Raw genomic sequence first — 11,262 nt, forward strand, 5'->3', positions numbered from 1 at the left:
AATGAAGTGAAGCTAAAACAGGTCTTATATGAGATGTATGTAGGTGCTAACCCATTTAGAGATTTATAATCCAATAAGAGAATTTTAAAATCAATCCTAAATGATACAGGTAGCCAATGAAGTGAAGCTAAAACAGGTCTTATATGTTCCCTCTTTTTTGTACATGTTAAGACTCTGGCTGCAGCGTTCTGGACAAGTTGTAGTCTGTCAATTGTGGTTTTGGGCAGTCCAGTGAATAATGCATTACAGTAGTCTAATTGTGAAAAAACAAAAGCATATGGATCAGTTTTTCAGCATCTTGTAGTTTAAGAAAGGGTCTCACTCTCGCTACATTTCTTAAATGGAAGAAAGCTGTTTTGGTGACATTATCAATGTGAGGCTTAACACTAGAGCTCCTGAGAATTCAGGATTCTGAGGACATCACCCCACCTTCTTCTCCTTCTTGCCAGCAATTAGCAAAGCCAAACATCCCCCTTTATTATGTTAATTCACAGAGCAAGACTGAGGCAGCAGCCTCACCCAGAAAGTCTCTGATCACAGAGATCACAGATCACAAACAAGCAGAAACACAAATGCTTCTATCAAATGCTTCTAACACAAATATAGATAGATAGATAGATAGATAGATAGATAGATAGATAGATAGATAGATAGGGAGGTAGTATAAGAAATGTACAAAGAGCAAGATTCAAGCCTGCTGTTTAGATCACAAACAAGCAGAAACACAAATGCTTCTATCAAATGCTTCTAACACAAATATAGATAGATAGATAGATAGATAGATAGATAGATAATATATAATAGATATAATAGATAATATTCCTTAGAGCGGTGGTCAGCTATGCTGACAAAGTATTTTCGAACCTTAAGATAGGAATTAAACCACTGTAAAACATTTCCAGATAGGCTTACCCAGGTTTTCAGACGATTTAAAAGAATGTCATGATCCACTGTATCAAATGCTGCACTCAAGTCCAAAAGTATAAGAATATAAACCCTGTTATTATCCTTATTAATTCTAAGATCATTTACTATCTTTAGTAACGCTGTTTCAGTGCTGTGTCCTGTTCTGAAGGCCGATTGGAATTGATCAAAAACAGAATTTTCCTTCAGGAAATCATTTATTTGGGCAAAGACTGCTTTTTGTAGTATTTTACTTAATGGTAGCATTGAAATTGGTCTAAAATTACTTAAAACTGATGGATCTAAATTGTATTTTTTCAATAACGGCCTAAGCACAGCTATCTTAAGAGCATCTGGAAAAATACCTGTTACTACAGAACAATTTATAATTTCTAAATCACTAAAAATAAGATTATCTAATATCTGTTAAAAAAATGAGGTAGGAATTGGAAAAATGCAGGTTGAAGAAGTAAGCTATGAGATTATCTTGCGGAGCTCTGTTTCAGATAACTGTATAAATTTACACATTGTAGATTGTGGTTGCAAAGATTCCTGAAGTACAGGTCTGTAGTGCATCAGGCTTGATCGAATATCAGTGATTTTATCCTTCAAAAAAATTGCAAAAGATTCACATTTTGATGTACATGGTTCTGATAGCCAGTCATCCATTGGACTTGGATTTAAAAGGTGATTAATAATTGAAAATAAGACTTTTGGGTTGCTACTGTTTTCATTGATTCATTTTGAAAAATGTAATTGCCTCTCCTTTCTCACCATCTTATTATACGTTTCGATGCAATTTTTAAGAATTTCATGGTGTACAGTTAATTTAGTTTTCCTCCAAACTCTTTCAGCCTTACGGCAGTGCCTTTGTAGTTGTCGCAGATCTTTGGTTTTCCTTGGTGTATTTTTATGCAAATGTGTCTTTTTTTCCTTTTCAGGTACAACTAAATCTAGAGTTGATCTCATTTTTAAATTAAATCTGTCAACCATTTCATGCACTGATGTGTCTTCAGGAAAGAGAAGTCTATTTAAAAAAACATTAATAAAATCATTAGGGGATGAGCTATTAAAATACCGTTTCCTTTTAACGTTTGGGTTCCTAGCTCTTTCTTGATTAATTAATCCTGTAAAAAAATACACAGTAGTGATCTGAAACCGTAACATCTACAATTTCATATATACTTACACTCAAGTTTCGGGAAATTATTAAGTCTAGAGTGTGTCCTCGGATATGTGTGGGGTTTGTAATGTACTGGTTAAAACTGAATGTTTTTAAGAGTTGTCTAAAATCCATGGCTCTTCTATCTGAGGCATTGTCAATGTGAAGATTAAAATCACCAATAAGAAGAATCTTATCATAATAAGTAACACAGATAGATAGACAATTCCGATATTTCAGGCAAGAATGAGGGTGTGTTTTGGTGGACGATAAACTATCAGTACCAGGACTGGCTCTAGAGCTTTTAATAAAATGGCTAAATATTCAAAAGATGAAAAAAAAAACCAACAATGTCTTCTGGCAGTTGAAAGAGTCATTAACCATGGGATGGCCATAGATGAATATGGCAGAGGGGAGTAGCATTGTTTGTTGGCAGTACTATAGTTTACCCCCCTTTTTTCAAGTCATACTTGATTTAAAAACATTAAAATGTTCTGATAAGATCCTTGACCCGTTTTGACTTGGATACAAACCCTCTCTGCGGTAGAAAGCGGGTCTTCCCCAGATTCATCCCAGTTGTCAATAAAACCCACATTTTTTTGTTGCACCAGTCTTTTAACCAACAGTTCAATGCAAACAGTCTGCTAAAAATTTCACATCCTTTTCTGTAGGTCGGCAAAGGACCTGAAATGGTGATCTTTGCTTTTGTTGTCTTCCTTAGGCTATGCAGTAGTGAGGATGTGACGCTCATGGGTCGGCGAAGGACGAGACACAGAATCCTTGTTTACGACTGACGTCACTTTTATTCCACTAAACATATAGCGCGTAAAGCGCACGGAGAACGAGAAACACTCACTAAAACGTGTAGACTTAGACAACGACGAGCAGGACACTGCGCGAGCGCACATTAAATAGACAAACCACATTAACCCCACGTGATTACGTGATGAGTCACAGGTGAGACAGTTTATCACAAGACATAACCATAACCACGTAGTTCCACAGACGCAGATGATGCACGTGGACAATGTAAACACACGCCCAAAAGGGAGGGGCCGGGGTCCTCAACGTGACAGAGGAGAAATGTTCCTTAAGTAGTACGCTCGTGTACCACAACCACCCCTATGTCTTTATTTTTATTAAAAACAGCAGGGACCTCTCTGACAATGTCTAAAACACGAGCGCCTGGAAAACAAGAAATACATGCAGTACCTTTTGGCCGAGCCAGTTCCAAGTTCTTTACAATGGAGTCTCCCATGACTAAAACCTTTTCCGCTGATATGCATGTTGATTCTGGAGAGGTCATGGAGCTAAGGGTTTCATACATGTTGCTGGTAGTAAGCTCTGGCTGTGGTGGTGGCAGTGACCTTCATCTTCCTATTCGGCGCGGCCATTCCCAAACTCCATCGGGCGTAGGGGTGAACGAGATGATCCCCGGCCTCAGCCGTGGCGGAGGACACGAGTTGCGGAGATCTTTAGCTGGTCGACATCACCACGACACCGGTGCTCCTGCGACCATCTCCAGGTTCGGGTAACTCGATCACACCAGCAGAGCAGGACACATCCCGGCCCGCTTCTAGTCGAGTTTTCTTTTCAAAGAGTTGGCTTTGCCAATCCAACAGCGCCTTAATTTGCCTCTCCAGAGACTCAAGTTCTCTACTCAGCAGTCGAAGTTCACAGTCCTCCAAAGTTTGCTCGTACTGCAGCGCATGCTGATCTGCGCTGTCTCCGGCGTCTGCGCCATTTAAACAATCTATGGATATATCTTGTTTAAACGTGTTGGTGTCAAATAGATTCTATGCATGAATTTAAAGTTAAGCTCATTCCTCTTCCAAATCCCTCTGCGCATTATGAGGCCTCCATGACTGAACACCCTCTCTACTGATGCACTGGTGCCAAGTCAATACCAAGCTAACTGGGTAAACATTAGATTGTTATAAGTAAGACACTAACTGGGTAGTGCTGGGCGGTATGACCAAAATTCTATATCACAGTATTTTTCAAAATTATTCCGGTTTCACAGTATTTGACCGTGGTTTTTCCCCCAATGCGTGATGTGTTAACTGCATTGATTACGAAAAGAATTACTGCAGTAGAATGGTTAAGAGCACCCTATTCCACTGTTAGAAAAATGTCTCCAACTAAGTGTTGCAACATGGTGTAGGAAGAAGAAGCAGGAAACCGATCCATTTTAACACAACGAGGCTCTTATATTTAAATTGCCTTAGCGACATAATCACGTATGAAACCGCCATCACGTAGAACAGACTCAAACTCATACAGCACATGAGGGAATGGCATTAACAACAGGACAACACACACACACGGCAGGGAACAACTCATAGTACAACTACATAAACCAATAAGGGAGGACTCAAGCTACATAACACACATAACCAAATACATAACTAAAAATACATGCACCAACATTACACATAAAAGGAACCAATACCGTCTCATGGGAAGTAGCGCCATCCCCCTTTGAACCGACGCTACAGTATTACATGTAATACAGATTTCCATGGCCTCACTTAATCAGTTTTAAAATAGTAGCACTAAAGTAGTGAATGAATCATATAGCATGACAGTTGCAGTAAAAATACAAAACCTTTTTTTTATACAAAACCTTTCTTTTAATGTGATAAAAAGCGAATTATTTCGAATCATTTCGACCATATGTGTATTTGCATAAATATGTAACTTAACCCTTATATGGTCCAAGGGTCTGTGGGACCCATTTTGAAAAAATCAGCTTAAAAAAATTCTACAATTTTTTTTTTTTCAAACTGAGATTCATTGGTCCTTGGCTCATTTTCCGTGAGCAACATAAGTCAGAAAATATTTTCAATGACCACCCCCCCGTACCCCCCCCTTCACATTTGTATTACATACAGGGTCCAGGGTCCACTGGGCCCTGGGCTAGTCAAAGTGGGCAATCAACATTGGGTTGGGTAGTTGATAGTCGTCTGTATGACTTTAAAGGATATACAAACAAAGGACAGAGGTGTTTGGCATGCAAGGGTGGGCAACCATCAACACTTTTGATGGTTGTCACATCAGGGGTTGATTGCATATTGTCAGACAGTGGACGAAGAATCTCTATAGAGACAAAGGGGTGAGATCTGAAAGAAGCATCTTTTCTCTCAGCCCTCATTATCCCTCCCTCCTCTCTGGACCTGTATGTTTGTGTATGTATGTGTGTGTATGTGTGTGTGTGTGTGTGTATGTGTGTGTTTGTGTGTGTTTCACCCAATCATGGGGACATGATGCTAAAAATGCTAAAAATGCTATAAAAGATGGCAAAGCAATTCTCAGTTCAGACTGCCTTACAGCTGATATTGGAAGAGACAGAGGATTTTGATGATGATTCAGAAGAGGAAATTTCAGGATCACATTTCTGAAATATCAGAGTCTGATACTGATAATGAAAAGGAGGATGAGCAGCAGCCAGCTCCGTTAGCACCAGCCCGTGAGCAGCTAGCCATAGGACCAGCCTGTCAGCCAGCATGATTTATGATTGATTTCCTTATTGTGTTACATTTTAATAAAAAAGTAACTAATAAATAAATAAGAGAGCAAACTAATTTAACATATGTATTGTTTATTTTACTTGCAATTGGGCTGAATCTGCTGATTATTTTAACAAAAATTGCAATGGGTCCCCCACACCCAGCTGGACCCCAAGAATGTAGACCACGCCTGGATCTCATCAGGGTTAATTAAGCTAAAGATGCTGGAAAATATTGAAAATGGGCCTTGAAAGTGCCGTACATGTGCTTGAATTCCACCTTGTAAAGATGGATGAACCCTGCAAACATAACAGCGCAAAACACAGCGCTGAAGAGCGGAGTGACCTTGACATGCCACAGCGGAGATCCCACGATTGCTACCCATATTTTCCCTCACACTTTGAACCATGTGACTTGTAATGAGATGCGGCATTTCTGTAAATGTTTCTTCACCCGTCAGGGGTGGAGCAGAAAGTTAAAGTTGTAAATCAAAGAAGTGCTAATTATCATTTAGCACATGCAAGCAGCAGGCACGACGGAGAAATGTTTTCAAACGAACGTGTTGTGCCGAATTCTGAGTCCCCTCATTTGCACACGCATAAAGACGCTAGATGATATTCGGGAGTTACAGTGATTATAATTTAGTTCATTGAGCACTCTAGTTTTGTTCTAACTAGATATTTAGACATAATACTGCTGTAATACTGCAAAGTCGTGGTCAGAGGTGAACTTCGGTATAGTCAGTGTGTATTTTATTTAAAATAATTAACACCCTTGAGCCAGTGTGGCTTTGGACATAAATAATGCCGTTTGCTGTAATGGATAATTAAAGTCTAGCTCTTATTTATGCATAGAGACATAAATCAACAATATAATCTGTAGCATCTTTATGCGGATAAACGATGGGTGTCGGAATTCGCCACAACACCGGCTGAACGCCAAAACTGTCACACATTAAAATCTACAGGCACCGTTCAGAAACTGATCAGTTCAGTTATGTTCAGTTAAATGTATTCAGTTCAGTAGATATATGCGACTTTTAGCCCGGTGTGGCTTATACAACATTTTCCATTTTTTAAAACATAGTAGGTGCAACTTATATTGAGGTGCGCTGTATAGTTGAGAAAATACGGTACTTCCTGACAACAGACAGGGCTCCCTTCTTTGGCAAAAGTTCCTTTGGGGCATCATCTTTTACTTCAATGTTTGGGAGAATTTGTGGTTCAGAACGTCCTTCGTTTTCAGCAAGCTTTTCTGAAAAAAAAAAGCTTTTCTTTTCGTTTTCTGTTGCATGTGTGCATAGCGGCCCAGCAATAAAAAACATCCCGTGAGAAACAATTAACGACATGTGAAGGCTATTTAAACCGGTTTGGCCGGTTTATGAAAAATTCTTATGATAACAAAAATAAACACCGGTTTTTGGTGCGAACCGGTATACCGCCCAGCACTATAACTGGGTAAACATTAGGTTGTTATAAGTAACACACTAACTGGGTAAACATTAGGTTGTTATAAGTGTAACCTGTGGGACTTAGTCCCAGTGGGGAAGGAAATAGAGGGGCACTAGGACCCAGCAGGAAGCATCAGCGCCTCGGTAATAATGTAACGCAAATATATTGAGCTCCCTCAAGACCAGTAGTGTGCCGCCATTGTTTGAAACGTGTGCTCAGAACGCTAACAGAGTTTGGAGTTTGCCGACTTTGCCATGTTCGTGTGTTGTGATTGCTTGTACGTAGGAGAAACGGTATGTGAATGCGTTTGGTGTGTGTGTCTGTGTAAATAGTAGTGCAGATTCCTGTGTTTTGGCTCAATGAGCTGTTCTGTTCATTCTATAGCTGGATGCAGTACTGAGAGTTTGTGCTGCTTACACCGTCAGTGATATTGGGGGAGAGGATTGGAATTACAGGTAATTATGCTGTTAGTGTTAAAGTTGGATAAGGCCTGAAGAAGGGGACTGGGTTTTGCTAAGGAGTGACTTGGTACGGTCCTGTTTTAACTGCTGGGTTAGTTTATATATTAATTATTGCTAATGTTTATGAAACCAGGGCCGGTGGAGGAGTGTGTAGAGGGCTGTTCGGCAGACTTAGCCACTGAGGAAACCACAGAGGAATGGAGACGCGCCTATAGTGTAGCCACTGTTTTTCCCACCTGTATTTTGCCCTTTTGTGGATTAAACTTTTAGGATATCTCTATACGCTGAATGGTATTTCCCTTAATAGAAGGGACATGACCACTTGTGATCCAAATGGAGGATTACGAACTCCTGTGTGTGCAGTACGACACCTATAGCGAACTCTCTAGACTTTTATTTTATATTGGGGGCGCTATTGTTGATTTAACACTGGAGTGGCCGAACCTTTGCCAAAAGGCAGTCATCCCTGCCATGTACCACAGCATTTCCAAAAGGCAGTGGTTGGCAGGTGTGATAAGCCCTCCTTACCTCCAGTGTTATGTAAATTAGGCGTGTCTCAGGTGTGGGTGGTGGCTGCTTCAATACACACCTTTGGCTGCCTGCCACAAGAGACTGCAAGCTCTCTTGCAAGAAGTCACAAAGTCAGAAGAAGTCATAAACATAACATAATATTTGAATTATAGTGGCATAGAAGTGGCATATTGATTATTCAAAATGACTTTTGTCTTTTGAAAAACTGCCAATAGGTAAAGATATTTTTACACAAATTTATACAAAAAACCCTCAGCTACTTGAAATAGAATAATAATCTTGAGCAATTTTAACTTATCAAGATGATACTTTTTACAGTGTGTCTCTTCCAAAAACACAACAACAATGTTACCAGAAGAGATTTCAGTCACTACTCTATTAAGAATCGATTTATTTCGATTTAATCCGATTTAATCGATTCGATCCGATTCGATCCAATTCGGGGTTTAGTGTTATTAAAAATGTATTTGAGCTGTTTCCTGACTCTGTACAGAAGCAACATGTTAAAACTAGTATTATATCGATATTAATCAGCAAATAGTTACTGGTAGTTACTGACGGCTGGACAATAAACAGAGGACATCTTTGAGGTGTCTATATCTGCAACAGTGGACTCCTACTGGGACACTAACCAGTGCATTATTATTATGATTGAAATAATTAAGAATTCACCCAAAAGCTGTTGCTACCAAATGCATTTTTATTTTAAAAGTGCTCACACTTAATAAACTGAAAGTATAAAATGTAAACATGTATTTTCTTTAAAGTGTGAATATAATAACAGAACTGTCACGTTGCGGTCCCCGACCCCTCCCTGTTGGGCGTGTGTTAACGTTGTCTGGGTCTACTCGTCTGCGTCTGTAGATCTTCGTGGGTGCGGGTGCGTCTTGTTATAATCCTCACCTGTGACTCGTCTCGTCATCACGTGGGGTTTATGTGGTTTGTCTATTTAATGTGTGTTCGCGCAGAGTCCTGTGCTCGTCGTTGTTTGAGTCACACGTTATATATAAACGTGTTTTATGTGCGCTCTCTGCGCTTTGGTAAATGTAATAAACGTAACGATTTGGAAAGTGCAAAGGATTATGTCTCGTCCATCGCCTTGCGCCCAACGTTACAAGAACATTTTTAACTTTTTTAAACTGTAAAAACACTGGGTAAACTGTCAGTGACATGGACTAACTGTAAATAGTCACTGACACTGGATAAACTGTCCTTCTGCTTTTAGATTGCCGATTTGACTATCGTCATTACCGTCACTGTCCAACGCCATGTTGTTTTACAGTTAGTTAGACCGAGCACGCCTGCGTGAATTCAGTGACGAGGCGGGGGTAAAAGTTCACTAAAAAATCGATCTTTGGACGTACGAATCGATTATCAGATCATCTTATGCGAATCGATTCTGAATCAGAAAATCGATTTTTTCAACACAGGCCTATACAATAGTAATATGTTAGGTGGGCCATACAGAGAAAAGAGGAGTAGAGAAAAGAGGGTCAGTGTTCAATGTTCATGGTCAGCCACTGGTCAGTGTTCATCCACACCATCCCCTCAAAAGCCCTCAATGTCTAAAATACAGTAAAGAGTACAGGAAGAGGTGCCTTACACAATCACCGACTATAACAGCCTAAAATGTGGTGCCCCACCACCCCCACTGCAGAGAGTAGTTCAGCCTGTTCCCAGTCTCCACCATACAGGACAGGATAGAAATGAGGGGAGAGACAAGTAATTTTTTACCTTATTTTCAGTAGTTTTTAGCACTTTGAATTGCATGTATGTATGAAAGGTGCTATACAAATAAATACTATTATTATTATTATTTATTATAAAAAGGGAAGGGCAGAAAAAAACAGCTCAAATGACCACTGCAATGGTTCACCAACTGCTGCTACATTGGACATCCATATTCACCCACACACACACACACCCAAACACATATACACCCACACACACATACACCCACACACCTTCATCCCAACCTAAATTTACTCATATATGTACCCACACAGACAATCTCCCCAAGGGGAGGCCAGAGTTTTTTCTTCTCTATCTGAGTCAGTGAACATATCCAGCAGAACAATGAACTGATGGTTCACACCATCACCCCCCCCCCACCCATCTACCTATAAGTGGCTGCATGTACATAACAAAGGGTGGCCTAATGGAATGCAAATATCCCCAGAACTGCCCCCTGGTGGAGACCAGGTAGAAAAAGTGTGGAATGAAAATGCTGGGACAGCTAGTGTTAAATTAGTCTAATAGTTCTTCATTGCCTTTAGTTGAGCTCTATCCTTTTTTGTATTTCATCTTAAATAACTAATTTTTTTTAAAATAACCCTTTTAATTTACGACTCTAACTGGGTTTTTTTTATGTACTTGTGTGTTGTTTGGTGGTTTGCACTTAACTTTAGCCCAGGGTTGTGTGCCGTGCTTGGGGTGAATTTAACATTTTAAGCTTGAGAGTTTGGGAGTGGCATTAAGCACTTGGGTGTATGTCCAAATTTAAGGACATAATAATTGCAGTAATCATCTTTTTGCGTCTGGGCTATGCGTAGCTGCCACCCACAGGACCCATTTGATGTTGTACCTGTTTTTGCTATTTTAGAGTCTTTTAAACCGGGGGTTGTGTTGTGCCACTGATCTTCTCTTAATTTGTCTGAATAAAAGGGTGTTATTGTATTTACAGCTGTCTGATCACTTTAAGGAGACCATCACGGGGAAACATTACTACTGAATAGGGCTCTCCCCCCTTTTGTAATTCGGGAGTGGCGTAGTCTATATCTGTTTGAGTAATAGCGGCTACATAAGTAACACACTAACTGGGGAAACATTAGGTTGTTATAAGTAACACACTAACTGTGACGTTAAGCTTGTTTGTAGCAGATGCTAATAACCTTTCAGGCAGTGACAAACCTTTGCGGGTGGGTTTTCACCAGTGGCGATTGCTCTAAGACTGCAAGGGAAGCTCAGCTTCCCCTAAAATGTCAATAAGTGATCAAACATATAGTGTTGTGTGTACATGTCATTGACTAAATATGCGCTACAACGCGCTCAACTTTTGTTCAGAATCAGTTTATCACTGGTAACGACGCGGCTTTCCTCTCACTCATTCCTGCAGCTTCACGGTGCTTTAAACGGTGTGGACGCTGAGCCTCTACAGAGTTCAATAGCGAAGCAAAGAGTGCAGCGAAACGAGATGAGTCATTGGATAAATGCTGGGCTTTGTCCCGCCCATCGGACGCTCAGTG

At 40.1% G+C, this 11,262-nt stretch overlaps 1 protein-coding gene across 2 annotated transcripts in view; it reads left to right on the plus strand.

Moving 5' to 3' along the window:
* Positions 1–7,162: 7,162 nt before the first annotated feature.
* The window catches only part of LOC143527392 (uncharacterized), a 15,580-nt gene continuing 11,480 nt past the window's right edge, over positions 7,163–11,262 (plus strand). Inside the window, exons 1-2 of one of the 2 annotated variants that reach the window (XM_077022585.1) lie at positions 7,163–7,318; positions 7,410–7,480. The gene's annotated coding sequence lies outside the window, so the exon portion shown is untranslated. The remainder of the gene's footprint in view (positions 7,319–7,409; positions 7,481–11,262) is intronic. The other variant, XM_077022594.1, reaches the window with a different exon arrangement.

The sequence above is a fragment of the Brachyhypopomus gauderio genome, chromosome 1 (assembly GCF_052324685.1).
Source record: "Brachyhypopomus gauderio isolate BG-103 chromosome 1, BGAUD_0.2, whole genome shotgun sequence".
In the NCBI taxonomy this organism is placed as follows: domain Eukaryota; kingdom Metazoa; phylum Chordata; class Actinopteri; order Gymnotiformes; family Hypopomidae; genus Brachyhypopomus; species Brachyhypopomus gauderio.